The 21,549-nt window shown below is 40.2% G+C and overlaps 1 protein-coding gene across 1 annotated transcript in view; it reads right to left on the reverse strand.

Annotated features, from left to right (window-relative positions):
• CSMD1 (CUB and Sushi multiple domains 1) overlaps positions 1-21,549 on the reverse strand; it is a 2,044,058-nt gene that overhangs the window by 341,164 nt on the left and 1,681,345 nt on the right. The window lies entirely within an intron of this gene.

Here is a 21,549-nt window from a genome sequence, read left to right on the forward strand (position 1 = left end):
CTGCAAGAGAGAGAGGGAAGGAATGAACAGAACTCAAGACAGGGTGCACAACTGCCTTAAAACAGAGATGAAATAAACAAGTTTGCTAAATGCTCCTTGAAGGGTAGGGAGAAAAAAGGAGATTGTAAATTGACAAAGGGGAAAAGAAAGACGGGTCTGTATTGGGGGCTATTTGTTACTCATTTGTGATTTCTTGAAGTTCGATCACCTTATTTGCTCCTCCCTACTTACAAGCTTTTTATTTTAGTATTATTTTTTTTTTGACAGAGTTTTGCTTTTGTTGCCAAGTCTGGAGTGCAATGGTGCAATCTTGCCTCACTGCAACCCCTGCCTCCCAGGTTCAAGTGATTCTCCTGCCTCAGTCTCCCAAGTAGCTGGGATTACAGGTGCCTGCCACCATGCCCAGCTAATTTTTTGTATTTTTGGTAGAGAAGGGGTTTCACCCTGTTGGCCAGGCTGGTCTCGAACTCCTGACCTCAGGCAATCCACCTGCCTCAGTCTCCCAAAGTGCTGGGATTACAGGATTGAGCCACCGTGCCCGGTCCCTCAAGTTCTTCTTTTCCAGACTTCCCCAACTTCATCTGTCACTCCAAGCCTCCAGTCCGCACACTGGATTCTCTGGTGAGCCCCAATGCCCTCTAGGAATGGGATGCTCTGCTGCCTCTTTGCCCTCTCTGCCACAACCTAGACCTCCAAGGAAGAGGGGCCACCCAGTGGCACTGCCAGGGTGCTTTGCAGAATCCTGACAGCCAGAACTTATTCAGCCCATCGTCAAGAGCCACACACCTTCCCGACAACTTCCTCCAAACTCCAAGATTTCAACTTCGTGGGAAAAGAAAACGTTGTTCCTGCCCACAGAAAACTGGGGGCTCCTGAATTACTGCCGACCACACTCCTGATGGTGCATGGTTATGAGGCTCTTGAGGAAATCCACACACAACAGAAACTCCAGAAATGAATCATTATAATGACCTCATCAAAATAAGCTCTTAAACTCAAAGAAATAGATGACGGAAATGAAGATTTAGCTTCTGCGGTACTGACAGCCGTATATTGCTTTTATGTGAGGCAATATTTTAAGGCCATCTGTGAAGACAGTCTTACAGTAACATATTTCTCTTCATATCATGATGCAAATTTTGACAATTGTAAAAAGGAGAGCTGGAAACTTGAGGGGCCACATGGTCTCTTTACTTCTATTTCCACCAAACTTTGAATGTTTCCTTTTCTCAAAAAGAAATTAAACTAAATTTTGAAATGAATGTGTGACTTTTGCTAAGTCTTCCTGTCAATGTGGAGTCTGAGATGCTTTCCATTGAGGAAAATATATTCTTAAATTCACAATGTAATTTTACCCTGCTGATGTCTGAATAATCAAGATTGAGATTTGCAACTTCATATAGGAGAAAGAGTGCATGCTTGATCCTTTACACTCAGTGGCTAAGAAAATTTCCTTCCATAAAGTTTCCTTAAACAAAGAGTCAGTCTTTAACAACTATAACATTATTATTTTTATAATAATCCTGATCTGTTTAAGAGACACCAATAATTTTAATTCAAGATGCTTGGAATTCAAGAGCAGAAGAGTACATCGATTTTGGTGCCAAGCAAAGGGATATGCTAAATTCCACGAAGGGGAGGTAGAAATTAGGGGTAAGGTTTCAATCACCTCCGGTTTCAGGGTCATTCAAATATTTGATGACCTTCATCTGATTGCATAATGCCAAGGAGACAGGGCGGAAAGGAAGACATTCAATTGTCCTATCATGTATGACAAAATCCATCATTATTACAGATTATTCAGTGCTCATTTCTGTTTTCACAGAAAGGAAAAAAGAAGCAGAAGTCTTCGTTGTTGTTATTGTTGTAGTGTTACTGGGTTTGGGGATTTGGAAGTGACGGCCTCTGAACAGCACTTTAGAAGGCAGTCCTGCCTAGCAGTGGGGATGACCACCAGCAAACCAGAGGCAGAAGGACTCGTTGGAGGCGATGATTCTCCCTGGGCACACTTGGAGTCCACCTCACTACTCATAACAAACGATCTTCCAAGATGTCGCACTCTCTTGAATTTACATTAGGTATGCTGCTCATCACATGCCATTGGAACACAGAATTGGAAATATCCATTAGGCACACAAAATCAGGGTGTAAAAAATATAAAAAAAGAGTTCAACATCTATCCCTATGATCAGAACCACTGGAACAGGATCCTGGGAAAATTTTAAAATCTTTTTGAGGGGTGAGGGCTGCCCATGCTAACGGGGCACCCAGGTCCTGTCCATGAAGAACAAAGCTGTGAATGGCAGCTGGGCCAGAGAACTGTGGGGTTCTGCACACAGCACCCAGGAGGCGTCCACCCTAACAAACCACACCCAATGTGACCTGAACTTCTCGTTTTTCAAGGGGCATAAGAAATCAGTCTGTTGCCCAGGCTGGAGTGCAGTGGCATGATCTCGGCTCACTGCAACCTCCGCCTCCTGGGTTCCAGTGTTTCTCCTGCCTCAGCCTCCTGAATAGCTGGGATTACAGGTGCACACCACCACACCCAGCTAATTTTTGAATTTTTAGTAGAGACGGGGTTTCACCATGTTGGCCAGGCTTGTCTCAAACTCCTGACCTCAAGTGATCTGCTTGCCTTGGTCTCCCAATGTGCTGGGATTATAAGCATGAGCCTATAATCAGCCAGATAGTGAACACTTTCTTATAAAACAACTTTTATGCTAGGTGATTTGTGATGATTTGTGCTAGTATTGAATACTGTACAGGAAATGAAAAACAGATGGTTGCGTGAGTGCTCAAAGTATACTTTCTACTGAATGTGTATTGCTTTTACATCATTATAAAGTTGAAAAATTGTAAGTGAACCATCATAAGTTGTGGGCTTTCTGTGTTCATTTTGACAATAAATTATGTCCTGATTGTACAGAAGAGTTTATCATAAAAGATTTTCTTCACTGGAGACAGATGGTTCTGTTGCTAAAGTAATGACATTGATTTTCCTGTGGGACTTACAAATGGTTTCAGTAGTTTATAGCCATAAACTCTACAGGTAGCTTTTAGATATTAATGCTTTAAACGTTATCCAGAACATGCCTCTGTGTTCAGAAATCATGGCTTTTAAAGACTTCAATCAAAAAGGCTAACAAGGTTCTAAAATCCAAAAACATGCTTATTTTAACGTTAGCTTGAAGAAACATTTTCCTCTGCCCTAAAACTTGCATTAAAACCTTTTTTTTTTTTTTTTTTGGAGAATAGTGGAAAGAAACATTACAAAACAAAATAGCAAAGAAAAAAGATGTATCCATTAAAATGTCTACTAAACTTTATTTTGGTTGGATTTTGTTACAGAAATATGTGTTTTATTACTTTTTCTATCATTCAATATCAAAAGTTTTTTTCTCTGCTTAAACTACATCTTGTCATGCAGAAGAATTAAGCCAAGTTATTTATGGCAGTGTAGTTTTCTCTTTATATGACCAGCTGTCTCCTTTTTCTTCTGATGCCTTTTCTTGTTTTTGCAAAAGATCACTTAAGACATCGACAGCATCAAGAAATTTATTATTTCGTAAAAAGTTCTACACCTGAAGACTCTAGGCTTACGTGATGTCTTTTTATAAAATATATTCCTCTTTTCTTTCAGAAAGTTGAAAGTATTTGGCCATTCTAGAAATCAGTTTTCCAAATTTCAGTAGACTGAAGAGAGCTTTGTTTTCTCAAAGCTCCTCACAGGATGTGATGGTTCACACACAGTTGCTGGGGGACTCATAGGCTTTTACAGCAGGAAGTAGTGTTGGAATCACAGCCATCAACACCTAGAAGGACTAGAGAAATATCCCTGGAAACCTGAAGCTTCTACTTGTGTCACTTGTGCCGTGAACCAGCTTAGTCACCTGCTAGGGAGAAGAGTGCTGCCTCCACCGTTAAACTATGCCCTTAGCGCCATAGCATGTCAGCATCTCTCAGGTTCTCAAAGGCAGTTAGACTCCGATCTGGCGTTTCAGATACTTTGACCCCTGGACCCTTACTTTATCCACGTTCGTTAGGATACAGCCTAGTCTGCAAATTGCATGAAGTACATTTCAATTGAGCTTCACTTGCTGTGTGTTTAAACAAGTATATAATCATTGTTTCCTAAAAATGTCCAACACCATTTTTGAATATTGGTAAAATTAATTGATGTGTAATAGAAAAATTCTGAAATGACAACACAAAATTCTATATGTTGATTCTGCACTATTTCAGAAAAGACCGTTTCTATGTTTTAAGAAATCTCAAGTTTTTAAAAGATATATTTAATTCTACAAAGACATTCTTCCAAATAGAGATATTTCCATTTTAATGTGAATTTAAAAGACTTTTGACTGATCAATTTTAAGCCTGCTGAAGAGTAATAACTTTAAAAACATACAGAAAGTATCCTTTTCTATCTTGAAGCCACTAGTCTAAAATTAATCAGGGTACAAATACTGGTCCTGTATTTTCTTTATGCTCTAGAAACTTCAAAAAAGACTAAATTACATTATTTGTGTCAAAGCACTATTATTACAATCAAAGCTTGAATCTATTTACCAATTCTATTTCTTTGTTTTCTAGTGATTTCATTTTAACTCATAAATACAGCCAAAATGCTATGAACAATATGTTCTAATCAAAACAAGCTCCAAACACCTAGCTGATGAAAATTACTTCTCCATATATTTTGTAGTAATTACTCAGTCTTAATATTGTTAATAATTAAATCCTAGGTATCTTCTAAGTCTAACACAATATTAGAGTTCTATGAGACTTGCTTTTAACTTTCAAGTATTTGAACTAGTTCTTATCTTCCAAATAAAGCACTTGTGTTTCAAGAGAACCAGCTCCAGACTTACTCCATTTTATACATCAGGCTGAACAATGAGCTCACAGTAACATGAGTTTTTTCAGCTTCTATCTGAGAAACTCTTGAGAAAGTACTTTCATGCTCAGGTGAGCTCTGGAAATATAACTGAAGGAAAGGAATACTGGTCATTTTTGAATCTCTGATGTATTCTCTCACGAGCAACAGAAAAAAGCTTGACATATTTACAGAAACATACTATCTCTTCACTTTACCTAAGACATTTCAATTGGGATAATGTACTTTTTTTTTTTGGCAAAAATCTCTTTACTAATCTAAGAACGATTGTCATGTGAAAAACAAAGGATAGTGTTTTCACACTGTTTCCTTCAGTGTAAAGAAGAACTACATTAAAAACTTAATATTGCTTTTTATTAACTCTATTTGCAGTCATCTGAATAGAAAGGGAGTTTCAAAGATAATTGCTTAAATTTATTTTTTTAGTTCGCTTGAGAAGGAAAGTTCATTAATAATGAATTTCCTGAAATGTTTGATCCATGTTTTACAATGCATCTCTCTTTATTCAAGAATGAAATTCTAGGTGAAGTGTGTGTGTGTGTGTGTGTGTGTGTGTGTGTGTGTGTGTTTGATTTTTAAACTATCTTTTAAATTATATATCTATGGTTTCTTAAGCTATGGATGCTATTGGTTTCAAATTGAGTTCTTTTATTCGCTACTATTTTCATTTAATTCATTCAGTTTTTCCCATATATTAAGTTTCTGCTGCCATTATTTTGTAATTACAAGAGCAGCCCCATGGTAAGATACTCCACATTTTTAAAAACATAGCAAATAGCAAACAGGATGTTGACAATATTTAAACAGAAATGTAAACTTCTGAACTTAAGGTTAAACATCAAAAAGCCTGTAAATGTCCACAATGAAATTCAGATAGCCAAATTATCTGTTTTTTGGAACTATCTTCTTTTTTATCAAGCAAATTATGAAGAAATCATAAAGCAAGTTAATCATACCTAAGAATTTAATGAGTCAATCTTGAAACATTTTATAATTCTAAATATATTAATCCCAAGTGAATTTAATGCAGTTGTACTTTGATCTTGTGTAGAGCTTCCAGCAGTTCAAATAGTTAATATCAATTCCGAGAAGTCTCAGTGAAATAATTCAAATTATTCCCTTTCTCACTGACTTTTTACCACTATGCACATATGTTCTCTGTTGAGGATATTTAAAACTCAGAGTGGGGGAACTGGGGGCAAGACCAGGATCAGGCACCTACCTGGATGAACTAAAATAATTTCACTCTAAATTCATCTTTAAATACATCCAGTTGGCAAGTATCATTCTAACTTGTACAAGGTGATAGGAATTTATAATTAGGTGCTAACTATATATTATATGTATTGTAACGTCACCACATGCCCCATGAATATGTGTAATAATTACTTGCCAATAAAAATAAAATAAAGGAAAATAATGAGCTGTAAAAAAAAATGTTTTCAAATCTGTCAGGAATGTTTTTGGGGCACGGTGAGAAGAGTAAAATAAAACAGGGCTCCTATCTTCCCCTGTCTAATGAATGACAGATAGGAAAATAAATACTTCTGAAACAACACAATGAAGGCTATGGTTTGCCTGAAGGTTGAGAGGGACAAAGGAAACTGTCATCTTGGTAACTGGAGGGGTTTGGTGAGCCTTGCAGGAGAAAGGGTTGAGCAGGTCTAGGGGCCTCCTGGATGCCATGCACTCAGAGGGAGAACAGTCCAGGGGGAAAAGGCTTCACATCGCATGGCAGTCGGGAAGAGCAATTTACAGGAGCATTTGTATCTGCTGATGCTTCCTTCTAAATGTGTGGTGGTTGTGATGGAGACAGGGATTGAAGGGAAGACAGGAAAGGTCATGGGAAAGGCTAGAAAGGGCTCAGCTGCAGCAACAAGCAGTGGAGACCAACTCAGCATGCAATGGGGAAAAGCAACAGAGAAGACTGCACAGGAAAGTGACACAAGTATATTTGTGTTTCAGAGAGATAATCCGAAGCAATGTGGAATATGGACATGGGTGAGAAGAAAGAAAGGACAAGCAGGAAAATCTGCAAAAGTATTTATTTAGTGCTGGAAAGGAGCCTGTGTCAGTGGATGTGGGGAGGGGATGAGGCAAGAGTACACGCATGGATGAAAGTATGCACAAATACTATTTTGCAAATTGAGCCTGAGCAAGAGTGGAGGCAGAAGACTCAGTACATGAGAGATGGGGTCTGCGATGAAGAGAGGATGCCAGAGAAAGACGCAGCTCGTGGGAGAGGTGAGGGAGGAAGAGGAGAATCATCAGCATCATTGTCACATAATTATTCCAATCTTCTCATTGCAGATCCCCTGTAGTAACTCAGAAAAGGAATGTATCTTTCATTGATAACACCTGTTATGAAATAGTTAAAAATAAACATGCTTTGGATATGTTAGGAGCACAGAACAAGATAATCTCAGCCCTCGTGGAGTTTTACAGGGAAATTCGACATCCTTACAAATAGTAATCAATCGCAATAACTACCCAAGCTATAGCCATAGATAGTACGAGTCAACACTGACACTTAATCACACAAGTGTGGACTTGTATTCTCTGTTGTTCTGGTCCCTGTTTTCTATTACATTTTCTATTTTTTCCTAGTTATATTAAGTGTTTTGTTGTACTCACTTCTTTGTATAGCAAGGGATAGTTAAAAAAAAAAAAAAAGCCCAGAATGACTTAATTTTGTTTTGTTTTGTTTAATAGGAACTTCTGTGTGGCTGTGTAAGGATGGCTCCCTGTATCAGGTAGAACCAGCCTACAGTTATCTGGTTAATACTCTTGTTTATGTGGTATCACTAATCGATATGTTCATATCATGCCTTGTACACATTTTAACTTTAAGTAAAATGTTATAAATTTTGTGTTTAGTAAAATTTTAAGTAAAATAAAGCTGCTACTCTATAAGCGAACTTCTAATGGCATTTTTTGAGACAAGGTCTTGCTCTGTCACCCAGGCTGGAGTGCAGTGGTGTCATCTTGGCTCACAATAGCCTTAACCTACCAGGCTCAAGCGATCCTCCCACCTCAGCCTATTGTGTAGCTGGGGACCACAGAGGTGGGCCACCATGCCCAGCTAATATTTATAATTTTTTGTAGAGGCAGGGTTTCCCCTTCGTTGCCCAGGTTGGGCTCAAAACCCTGGGTTCACGTGATCTGCCTACCTTGGCCTCCTAAAATGTTGGTATTACAAGCGTGAGCTATTGTACTTGGCCTTCTCCCTAAATTTACTTTTAATTATGATTTCTTCCCTGATGATGAAGCTGGTAAATTATATATAGTAGCTTAGGCTTGTGATATTCTATTTTTATTTATGAAACATCTTTGATAGTATAACTTCTTACTATAATGTTTTGCTTTTGTTCCAATATTTTAATAGGTGTTAAAATGAAAAAAAGTCATGCAAAAATGAGAGAAAATCTCTGAAGTTCTCTAATTGAGAACACATATCTGGAGTAGCATATCCTCTGGCCTACAGCATTAACTCATTAATGCAATCGCTTAGTTAGCATATGAAGTGCCTACTGGGCTTCAGATATTTTGGTAGATGCCGAGATACAAAATTAATCAACCTCAGTCCTTGCTCACCAGAAACTCATAATCTGTGTAGATAAAAGATAACACACAAAAGTTAACATATTCCCTATTAAAAGGATGCCCATTCATTAATTCAACACACACCTATCAAGCATTTAATATGCGGTATCTTTCTTGACACAATGCTGTGTTTCAATGTACAGGCATGGTCTTGCCCTTTGGGACTCAGAGTTTAATTGGAGATATTACTGTGCCATTAGCAAGTACGTGAGGAGAGTGAGAAAGCATTCGCTTTTTGGGCAGTGCTCAGAAGAGTTCTCTAGCTGGAGTCTCATGGTTCCTTCTTCAGGGTTTCTGCGGAAGCCAGGTCTGAGCAGAGGGCAGCCCACACACAGGCAGCCACACACCAGAAAATAAATGCAGCTGTTTCCAAAGCAGCTCCCTGTGCTTTCCAAGGGGCAGGTGAGTGACTGTAAACTAACACAGGTCATGCTTGATGGCAGGTGCTTCTTTCAGCTTTACAAATAAAAAAATTTACAAACACACATATGTGCATTTATACAAAGGGAGATCCAGAAACATAACAACACAGATTCAGCCCACCCTATGGCTTCTACACAGAATGGAATTGGATTATCCTCAGAACATACTGCAAAACAAACTGGGGGTGTTTATCTGTCTTGCATCCAGATAATAATTGAAGAAGAAACTTTCTTGCCGAAAAGGCCTAGCTTTAAAAAATATCTAGGAATAAATGGTCAAAAAAATGAAACTCACATATTTCTGTTTTTAGCTCCAAAAATTACTAATTGCTTAAAAATATCTTGACTAGGCCGGGCGCAGTGGCTCAAGCCTGTAATCCCAACACTTTGGGAGGCCGAGATGGGCGGATCACAAGGTCAGGAGATCGAGACCATCCTGGCTAACATGGTGAAACCCCATCTCTATTAAAAAATACAAAAAACTAGCTGGGTGAGGTGGCGGCGCCTGTAGTCCCAGCTACTCAGGAGGCTGAGGCAGGAGAATGGCATAAACCCGGGAGGTGGAGCTTGCAGTGAGCTGAGATCTGGCCACTGCACTCCAGCCTGGGCGACAGAGCCAGACTCCGTCTCAAAAAAAAAATATATATATATATATATCTTGACTACCCCGAGCATTTGATTAACTAGTGTTGGTTCTTTAGGATTTAACCACAGGGATTAGAACTACTGCAGAGTCTTCATGGCAAAATACAAATGAAAATCTTTACAATACACAAAAATTTGTGTATAATTTTATGTCAATATAGGATTCAAATTAAACATAGATTGAAAACAGAGTTCGATAGCTTGTGTAATTAAATATTAATATAAATAGAGCCAATATATAGAAAAAGGTGGCAAGTAAAAGATAGTTCTACCAATGTATCCCAAATATCATAATTAAAATATATCTAATTTATATTGAAATACAATTCTATGCTTTCAAACACTTCCGTACACATTCAACAATAATTTTTAAGAAGAAACAGAATTTCTGTGAAATTGAATTACATGATTGTTTTTAAAGATGGGAAAATTCTCAGGTTTTTTTTTTTTCTGATTGCTGGAGAAAAACCAAATTAATGAAATAAAAATGGTGAGAAAAGAGACAGAAGGAACATTAGGAACACATCGGTTGAGTTATTTTTAAAGCAATTCTTCATTAGTAGTGTAGGTTTCTCAGCATATAGTTTTAATTTTCATTGTCCAAATATCAGTAACGCTTATATTTATATTTATTTGCTCTTAGATGGGAATATCCAAATTGATGACTCATTAAAAAAACTATTTTATTTTAATGGAGAAATAGGAGCTCTGGTTAATTTATTGTTATCACCTTATACTTAAGTCTCCACCATTGGCCTAGAAACAAAGTGAATAGACTGGGCTCCGACTTCAGGAGTGTCTGGTCAAGAACCTCATCACCACCGTGAACCCCAGCATACAGGGGCTGCCACCGGCACACACAGAAGACATGCTCTGTGCCACACAATGCATCGGGCAGGTTTGCTTACGCTGTCCCATGTAATCCTGAAAATCACCTACAAAATAATGACGATTATAAGAGTCTAACTAAGCAAGACACACTGGAGAGTTTTATCACATCCAAAAATAAACAGCAGCAGCCCAGGGAAGCTCAGGCTCCAGTTAGGAGCAGGCCAACCATCCAGTTTAATACACACCAGAGGCTCAAGCTCGAATTCAAGGAGTCAGGGTGAGCGAAGTGCACAGAAAGACCCTTTAGGGAGCTGGCTCCTGAGGCAGGGTGAGTTCCCTTTGAAGAATCTCGCCCTCTGCTTGGTCTGGAGAGAACGTCGTCCTGGTGGACACAATCCTCCCAGGACCCCTTTTGTCCTTCTTCCGAACCAGCAATGTGGCTTTGTCGCAGACACCTTCCCACAAAGGATGTAAAAGAAATTACTGTATCTCTTCTCATTTGCTTTGAACGATTTATTTGATTTTGCCAAAAAGTAATAAATATGAATGATAAAACTTATTTTTAAAGTTCTATTAAGAACTTCATTCTTTTGTCACTCATAAAATAAGTGTTACATTTTTGTTTCCCCAGAAGAATTTTCAGGGTTGGTTCTGGAAACCTAATAAACATATCTGGGTCAAATTTTGCTATATACGAATTGACTGAAATTTACTCACTTTCACTCTAAGCCTCAAAAAGTGTTTGCTGGTGCAAATAGTGGTAAGAGTCGTGATTCCCCGAGTATTGCTCTTTCCTCTCTGCATTTATGTTTCTATTTCTTGCCAAAGAAAGAAAGGGGAGGGGAGAAAGAGAGAAAGAGGTGGGGAAAGAGAGAGAGAGAGAGAGAGAGAGAGAGAGGGAGAGAGAGGGAGGAAGGGAGGGAGGAAGGAATGAAGGAGAGAGAGAAAAGAAAGAAAGAAAAAAAGAAAGGAAAGAAAGAAAGAAGGAGAGAGAGAGGGAGGGAGGGAGGGAGGGAGGGAGGGAGGGAGAAAGAGAAAGAAAGAAAAGAAAATAAAGAAAAGAAAGTCAGTCTAGGAGAAAGGCAAAGTCCACATTGGGCAGTGTTAAGGTCCCAAATGGAAGCAGTGAAACAACTGAGGAGAGAACCAGACCCCACTGGGAGAGGCTGGGAACAGCAGTGGGGCCCGCCGCCCTGGCACTAGTTTGGAGAGGGACGGAGGATGAGAAGAAATGAGAGACAACTGAGTTCTTCCCAAATTCTGTCCTGGACTCAGCTCGCACACACCCTGCCCCTGCCTCATCCCTCCTTCAAGCCTTGGCTGTGTAGGTCAGTGCTTATTGCTTTGCTCCCCCACGCTGTAGAGATTTTTACAAGAAGAAGTAAAGGATTTATGAAAACACATTAAGCTCCTCATAGAAGTAAAATCTGTATAAATATAAGGGATTATCAACAATACCTGAATTTATTGCTGCAGTTATGACTCATAGGCTGATACTTTTATTATTCTACAACTAATAAATACAAAGAAATGGTCCCACCATATGTAAGAATTCACCACCTTGAGCAATAGAGTCAGGCCGTCAATTCCTGAGAAGTGACAGCCTCAACTGGACCACCGCTGCGTCAGGACGCAAGAGTGCCCTTCCTCCTTTTCAATATCTCACTCTTTGAAAGAATTTCTGCTGAGTGACTACCATCCATCAGCCTAACTGTGGCTTGCGGTGCCAGCCCGTCCTCTCTGGGCTTATTCCTGAGGCATTAATAACCAAAGCCACCCGGCCGCAGAGCGGGCACGCACGCTCACCCTGCCTACTGGGATACAACACTGGCTTGCCACACACTTTTGCCCCTGACATGCACATTTCTGCACCTTACTGACCATAAGGCATTCAGTAGCAGAATACAAATACAAAGCAAAACAGAGTCCGTCACCAACATTTTTGCAAACAAAGGCCGTGAGTTCCAACTCTTCTCCAAAAATGGCACCGCTTTTGTATTTCCCAATTCATCTGAAAGACCCACAACTCTCAGTCTCTTCCACCTTTGCCTCCCCTCTCTCCACTGCTCCTTGAAACTAGCCACTGAAGTCGTGCAAAACCCCCTGCACCCACCATCAGGTGGGTCGAATCCTTTGCTTTCTAAGCTTCCAGTGCTCAGTCTAAGCCTCCCTCACTGCACACAAGATTGCTGTTGTTGCTAACTAAGGGGTCGCCAAGACACCATGGTGAGGGAGGGAGAGAGAGGGAGGGAGGGAGGAGGGAAGAGAGGGAGGGAGGGAGGAGGGAAGAGAGGAAGGAAGGGAGGAGGGAAGGGAGGAGGGAAGGGAGGAGGGAGAAAGGGAGGAAGGGAGGAGAGAGGGAGGAAGGGGGGAGGAAGGGAGGAGAGAGGGAGGAAGGGAGGAGGAAGGGAGGAAGAAGGGAGAGAGAGAGAAGGAGGATGAGAGGAGACGGACAGAGAGTCCCAGTCGTCTAAGGATCCTGCCCCCTGGTGATGCCCTCTGTACCCAGGCTCATGGTCCTTTGTGCCGTAGTGTTGCCCAGATCCTCCCTGTCCTTTAAGCTCAAGCTCCCTTACGGCTGCCGCTGTCCTGCCCTACCCTGGATATTCCTCCTGAAGGCTCTTCCTCCTCCCTGAATTTCCTGTGAATCCCACAAGTAGCCAACGACAGGTGCTCTGTGTGTATCTAATTCTTCCAAGTTTCTCCATGCAAACACCTCATTACTTCGTCTAGAAATGAACCTCCCTGAAGACAGGGGTAGCACGGAGAACATGCATTGTTTACTGTATCCCCTGAGTCTGGCAGTGAAAAAAGAACAGTGAAATGTACGCATGTTACTGTATTTAACTGGTTTGTAAGTGCCTTTGATTCAAATAAAATAGTAAGCTTCTAGTGATTTCAAAGTGTTATGAAAACACAAAGTTCACTGTGTTTTCTACATAAAAATAAGGAGCTGATTTTCAAAATCGTGAAAATAAATGTATGTGTTTCAAATTTTAACACTTTCTGATTTTTACAAAGTTTAGGAGGATTTAAAAATAGCATTCAACCAGAAATATGCAATTAGGGGAATTTCAAAATGGATTCAATGTTATTTAACAAACCTAAAATGGAACCTACACAGTTTCATAAAGTGTTTTTCTGAAGAGGGAATTCCATCAGCTTTCATTACATATCAATGTGGAAATGTTTGGTGACATATTTACATAATAAACATTTCCATGGATTATTTTACATAATATGTGAAAGTCAGTGCAGACATCTTCAGCATTATGAATACCAAATAGTGTTATTTGGGTCACAATGAATTTAATTTGAGGATGATAAATGAACTGACAATTATTTTCAATACATTTCATAGCCAGGAACGTGAATAACAGCACAGATTTCCAACAGAAGCAGAGCGTTTTCCTTCACCTCCTGATGAATCATTTTATTTTTATATTTTCAGTTAGAGCCATTTTATTCCTTGAGGTCTGTTACATTTTACAATATTAGTTAAATGACTAAACATTCAAATTAATAAGAACTTATATAGAAGAATGAGCAATTTCTTAGCATTTCCTTTGAATATTGTACTGTCTAAGAGCACAGATAAAGAATTTCTTCTCCCAAATAGGTCTATTTCATAGAGATCTTGTTTTATGCTAAATTGCACTAAGGCTCCTGGAAGTTTCCAGAAGACACAGCCAATCCATGTGCATACATAACTACTTATGGAACTTTATTGTCTTGTTCCATCAGTTAGTTTCACTGGCCAGGATGTATAATGCACCAGGTTCCAGTAAACTGACCAAAGCTGTAGGGACGCCCCTGATGACCTGGTTGCATTATGGAGGTGAGAGACGTCATGGCAGTGGAGTCCACAGCCAGTGGGGCAAGGTTGCCCACCCAGGACATATCACGAGCACCTCTACTTAACCCGCCAACCTCAAACATCACCATGAAGGCATTTCTCCTGTCCAGTCTGCTTATAAAATCATTTTCTTATTCTTAAAACAGGAGACTGATTTCTGGTTAACATAATGGCAAATTTCTGACTTAGGAAGTGCTGTGATTCCTAGATAAGTCTCTGAACTGTTTTTTGTTTTTGTTTGTTTTTTCCTATGGAATTTAATAGCACTGAAGCCTTCCTCATCAGAACTTAAATCTCAGAGTCATGGTTTATTCCTTTCTTCATCCCATTTACAATTCAAGTCATCACTGTCCTGTAAATTCCGGGGTTTTAAAAAAATATCTGTCATTTATCTTTCCACCTCCAACATTGTGTTTTTGTCTAACATTGTCTTATTGTCATTATTTTAGTAGGTCGTATGATGTCCAATGGGCAACTTCTAACTTCATGGGCATCTATAACTACGGTTCACATCACAGCAAGACTAAAAACCTAATGCAAATGACAAGGGACCTCAACATTCTTTACCCCTAAATAAAATCTTACCTCTTTTTTTTTTTTACCTTCAATAATCTACCCTTCCCCATTTTCCCAAGTCACTAATAGTCACAGCCAGAAATGTTAGTCCATTCTCAAACCCCCTCTCTCTCTCATACTCCACACCCAAGATCTTATTCACCCCATTTTTAGAAGGCGTTAAAAGGGAAACTTGCCTAAAATCATAAGACAACTTTATACACTCTTCAACAGTTAAAATACCGTTTGATTTTTTAAAAAATTTTATAGCATTTCAATACTAAGAGTGTCCAAAAACAATGTTGTGTTTATAGAAGAAACACACAGCCTGGGATATGACAGATGAAGCAGCAGGCGGGTAGCGGAACCAAGAGATCCACACCCAATCCCAGAGACCCAGGAAGGGGAGTTTCCTTCACCCCACCCTTCGTCGCTGTTAAAACAGACACACATCTGACCCCCAGAGACCCAGGAAGGGGAGTTTCCTTCACCCCACCCTTCGTCGCTGTTAAAACAGACACACATCTGACCCCCAGAGACCCAGGAAGGGGAGTTTCCTTCACCCCACCCTTTGTCACTGTTAAAATAGACACACATCTGACCCCTGGAGACTCAGGAAGGGGAGTTTCCTTCACCCCACCCTTCGTCGCTGTTAAAACAGACACACATCTGACCCCCAGAGACCCAGGAAGGGGAGTTTCCTTCACCCCACCCTTTGTCACTGTTAAAACAGACACACATCTGACCCCTGGAGACTCAGGAAGGGGAGTTTCCTTCACCCCACCCTTTGTCACTGTTAAAACAGACACACATCTGACCCCCGGAGACCCAGGAAGGGGAGTTTCCTTCACCCCACGCTTTGTCACTGTTAAAATAGACACACATCTGACCCCCAGAGACCCAGGAAGGGGAGTTTCCTTCACCCCACCCTTTGTCACTGTTAAAACAGACACACATCTGACCCCCAGAGACCCAGGAAGGGGAGTTTCCTTCACCCCACCCTTTGTCACTGTTAAAACAGACACACATCTGACCCCTGGAGACTCAGGAAGGGGAGTTTCCTTCACCCCACCTTCCGTCATTTTAAAAATATCCGACAGTGAGTGTTCAGTCTTGGCATTTACTATTGAATGCTGCTAATTGTGTCACTTCAGATCTTTGCAAATGTCAAGCTCAATTTTCCCAGTTGCCTTGATATGTTCTCATGTTCCTCGGTCTAGTGGCCTGGCATTGGAATCTAATTGACAGGATTATTTTCATATCGGTGTTTTCTGAAATTTTTACTTGGTTTATAAGGAAAAAAGGGTTTGTTGTAGAAATACAAATAGCCTTCAAATGTTTTTATGTCAGAATTTGTGGAGCAGAGTAAAATAACAATTTTGAATCTGAATAGATTTTAGAACATTTTTCCTTTTGAAGACAGCATTAAAAATGACCTACATAATGAAAAATCAAAATCAGAAACAAAATGACCTCTGACCCCTCACCCAGTGTTTTCTTCCTGACACAGTGTCCGGGTCTGCATGCTGCTTAACTTCCTACAAATAAGCCTTGCAAATGCAATGCATCCATGACCGACTAATACAATCACAATCACTTTTTATTGCCCCTAGAGAAGAATGGGAAAATATTCTGTCATCGCTGCTATCAGAACATTTTAGATTTTATAGCATTTGATGATATCATCCGTCGGCCTTCATTTTATTACACACTTAAGTCATAAGCCTTGAGTTTGATCCTCATAATTAAATCATTTATGTCATCCTCCTCTAGGTCCTTTTGTCTTTCTCCATGTACTGGTGGCCAACAATATATGCCTCAATTAGTTCCAAATGATGAAAGTAAATAGCAATGTAAATCAACTCTCAGATCATCACAACATATAAGGAATAATTCATTATGCAAATAAGAAAAAATAATTGGCAAAACGAAACCTTGCAGGAAATTATCCACATCCATGTAAAAGTTGGTCCTAGACCGACATGACCTCTGTAGGATTTGAGGGCATGACAGCGGTCACCAGGGTGATCATAGACCCTTATTAGACAAATCTCCCACTATAGCCACAGAATGCTTGGCTCCTTCCCACAGAATCCACGCACAGAATGGTTTCAGTGGGATGTTTGACAACATCATAAACTTACATTTTAGTCTTTGTGATGATATACATGTTGGTAAGTTAGCAAGGATGATAAAACATCATACTAAACGGCAAGAGACTGGAATATATGCCCATCTCTACCTCTAATTTGCTTTTTGACATTGAGTAAATCAATTAAGCATCATCTTGTGTCATTGTCTTTTCTTAAAATGGTCATCGTGGTACTTTCCACCTTCCTCCCTTTGAGAAATGGATGAAGATTATGTCTTGTTTTTACGGCAGCCTCACCTTACCTCACGAAGGTATGAGGTGCTTCAGTTTCAGAGCGCTGCAGTGCTACAAAGACACATCCCAAACATGCCCTCTCCTGAATGTTGTCAAGTTTAGCCCCAAGTGTTTTATGTTTTACAATTGTTAAACATTTGTTTTGAGGCTTAAATATATACACATGAAAGTAAAAATTTCTAACCTAAACCAGGAATTGTATGTTTGCATGGGGGACTTGTCTTACACATGGCGTTCCCAGAGATGGGGATGGCTGCCCTCCTTCTAAAATGCCCATCTTGTTTCATAATAAAGTTCCTCCTAGGTACGCTCAGGAAGCCTGTTCCCCTATTGTATTGGAATTACTTAGACTGCCTCATCTTTTGTGATATTTCCACTGAAAATCATTCTATTGAAGAATATTTTATAGGCTTTCTTTCCTTATAGAAGAAGAGTAAAAATGCCATTTTCAGGATTCTTACAAGGTGTAAGTTTATAAAAATGTACGGCTATGTCTTGATATGTTGATAGGAAAGGTTTGTTCATGCCTGTAATCTTAGCTGTTAGGGAGGCAGAGGTGGGAGGACAGCATGAGCCCAGTTCGAGACCTGTCTGGGCAATATAGCGAGACCCCATTCTCCACTAAAAGGGGGAAACAAAAGACAAAGACTAAAAACAAGTGGAAAGATTTGCAAGAATTCAATCAAGGAAACATGTACATAGTCATCCTCCTGTATCATCATTGGCATTAACACTTGCCATCTTTACTATCTTTTTATAGCACAGAAAATTCTGAGTTTACAAGTTAATTTTCCTCTTTTTTTTTTTTTTTGAGATGGAGTCTCACTCTGTCGCCCAGGCTGGAGTGCAGTGGCCAGATTTCAGCTCACTGCAAGCTCCGCCTCCCGGGTTCACACCATTCTCCTGCCTCAGCCTCCCGGGTAGCTGGGACTACAGGCGCCGCCACCTCGCCCAGCTAGTTCTTTGTATTTTTTAGTAGAGATGGGGTTTCACCGTGTTAGCCAGGATGGTCTCGATCTCCTGACCTCGTGATCTGCCCGTCTCAGCCTCCCAAAGTGCTGGGATTACAGGCTTGAGCCACCGCGCCTGGTCAATTTTCCTCTTAACATACACATCTTTTTATTAACATAATATCGGTTTAAAGTCTGTTAGAAGTCAACTTTTCTTTCTTCACAACTGAATGTCACCATGTTGTACTCAATAAGAGTTCATAGGATAATTGTTTCAATAGTGACCTGGGAATAAGAAAGTTTGAGGTAGACCACTCATTTTGGGGGAATATAACTGAATATATGAGCACATACAGATTATTTTTAGATAAGAAAGAAAAGTAACTTTGTTAGATTTAAATGCTTAGTTTATTTTTCATAATAAATCAGATTATCTTTTAAACAAATTGTGAAATAAGTAACTGTTGTGCTTTTTCCTTTAGCTCCAGGTCCTCAGTTCTCTTCACCTGCATATGCCCCGCGTCCTTCTGCTGGTCCTCCAGGGTATTCACTGTGACCCAGATCCTTTAACTTTGTTACCTTGAACTCTGTAAATGACCAATGCCCTAAGTAGCCCTAGCCCAGGATGCATCTCTCTCTATAATTGGGGCACCTCCAGCATTGCCAGCCAATTCAGGTTCCAGTTTCTAGAAACTTCCCTGTCCTTCTACAGCAGGTAAAGCCATCCACTTTCTGAGACTCACAATGAGGGCATCCTGCTGCTGGTTTGTTTCTGCTATTGTGACTTAATGTCAAAATCCAAGCTACTTACTTTTCCTAAACCTGGTTCTTGGATGTGTCTCTAATTAAACTGATGCCTTCCTCTGTGTCTGAGCCTCTGATCCGACAGTCTGCCTGTGTCCTACATTCCTGTAAGCATAGGTTCTGCTTCATAAATGCTTTTTCCACATTGGTGCTTTTCACTGGAGCTCTGCCTGCCTATCTACTGCTCAAGGCATCTCTGCTTCCTCTCTGAATATCATCTAACCCGGAGTGACTTTTACAGTTTATCCACCTGTCAGAATTTGTGTGACGTCATATTGGGTACCCAATGCTAAACATCTGCACAGAATTCCTTACAAAATTTTGTGTGTTGCTACACCCTCCAAATACTTCAAATATTGTGTTCAGACTGCCATATGATCTTCTGCCTAAAACGTATTCCTGTTTTTCTTGACCCACAGCAATGATCGGTTTCAATCCAAGTCATTCCAATGTACATATAGTGGGCTATGTGTCTGAGGGTTAAGAAAATATCCTGTTAACACATCCACAGTCTTACCAGAGTTGACAATAATACACAAAATACGTTGGCAGAGGATGAGGTTCATGTGAAACCAACAAATAGTAATAAAAAACAAAGAAAAAAATCGGGTTTTTGTCATCTAATTTATAAACAAAAAAAGTGAAATAAATTTTAAATTAAATTGGGGAATTAGTTATATATGACATCTTTTAAATAGAAGGCATTAAACTCTTACTAATATCCATAAAGAGTCTCAAGGTCATTACATCATTCCTTCAAAATAAGACAGCAAGTATTTTATTATAACTTGCTTGGGCTCAAGTCTATTACATCCCAGAATTCCATTATCATGGACCAAAGGGAGGTGAAGAAAGTATCAGGAAGAACCTAGAGCTGAAAAAATTTACCTAAATATGGAGGCTGCTGTTGGCATGGAATGGAGGTGGATGATAAGTAATTGAAGGAGAGAGGAGATGCCATAGCATTCAAGAGGGCATTGAAAAGTGACCTTGTTTTAGGATATTATCAATATCTGAGGAGGCTGAGCTAGGAAAGTGGTCACTGAGAGCAAAAGTGAACTCTATAAGATACATTTCCAGCAAGCAAGGGGAGACTCTGGACCGCCGGAACTCTAAGAGCAGGCTTCATCATGACCCATTTGCAGGGTGACAGGGCCCAGTGCTGCAGGAGAAAGGAATGATAAGCAGGAGACAGACAAGACACCGCAGGCAGGTGGAGAGTTCGAGATGGGCTCTACATTACAGGGGAGCATATATGATGAATGGGGAAACTGAGGCAGCCACACAAAGACTACTGTTATCTAGTTAACATCTTTTCTGCTGTTAGGAGAACAGTGCAGCAGTTTCCTTCCCAAGGTCTATGCAATCGTAGACAGCAATATTTACCCCTCTCGTGTAACGTGAGTGCCCCCCTTTCACAGTTTGGAGCTACAAAGTTCTGCCTGCCCTCAAAAGTAAAGCCCCATTTCCAGAAAGAGTTGCCCAGCCCAGGGCCAGCTGGGCCTACGGGACCAGTGGTAGCTCAAGAGTGTGAGCAGAGGCCATGCCGTCACTCTGCACAGGGTGCTGCAGTGCGAGTGAGCCTTTTCTGCCTTCTCTCCTTGTCTGCTAGGGGCTAACTTACTTGCTAGGGGCACAGGGCACAGTGCCTAGGGCCCACAATCTCTTTAGAGGCTCATGGAAATGCTTTCATTTCCTGAAATCAGAAGAAAAAAAGTAAATTTCTGGGTTGAAAGAAAATGTATTAATACACAATGATCTATTGATCTTTATAGCCACACAGTCATGAGATGAAATGTTTGATGCTTTGCATGGAGGAATGGATGGTATAAGAAGCTCAAGCCCATGGCGGTCACAGTGCGGCCCCATCCCTGGGTGCGGCTCCTCTGAGGCCCAAGCAGGGTAGTGGGTAGAGAGCCCTGCAGGTAGAAATGTCATTCAAGAGATTTCTCCTCACATTGATAAACTTCTTCAATTACTACAGCAATTTTCATTTCATTTTCTTAGAAACAATGAAGGAACAGATGGTTAAAAACAACTTGCCTATACTCAGAGGAATATAAACTGTTCTATCATGAAGACACATTCATGCATATGTTCATTGTAGCACTATTCGCAATAGCAAAGACGTAGAATCAACCAAAACGCCCATCAGTGACAGATTGGATAAAGAAGGTGTGGTCCATATACACCGTGGAATACTATGCAGCCATAAAAAGGAATGAGATCATGTCTTTTGTGAGAACATGGATGGAGCTGGTGGGCATTATCGTTAGCAAACTAAGGCAGAAACAGGAAACCAAATACCGTGTGTTCTCACTTCTAAGCTGGAGCTAAATGATGTGAACTCATGAACACAAAGAAGGGAATGACAGACACTGGGGCCTATTGGAGGGTGGAGGATGAGAACAGGGAGAGGATCGGCAAACATAACTAATGGGTACTAGGTGTAGTACCTGGGTGACCAAATAATCTGTACAACAAACCCCTGTGGTATGAGTTCACCTATATAACTAACCTGCACATGTCCTCCAAACCTAAAACAAAAGTTAAAATAACAAATTAAGATTAAAAAATAAACACTTTATTTTGAATTTCGT

Source organism: Rhinopithecus roxellana, chromosome 9 (assembly GCF_007565055.1).
Source record: "Rhinopithecus roxellana isolate Shanxi Qingling chromosome 9, ASM756505v1, whole genome shotgun sequence".
NCBI lineage: Eukaryota > Metazoa > Chordata > Mammalia > Primates > Cercopithecidae > Rhinopithecus > Rhinopithecus roxellana.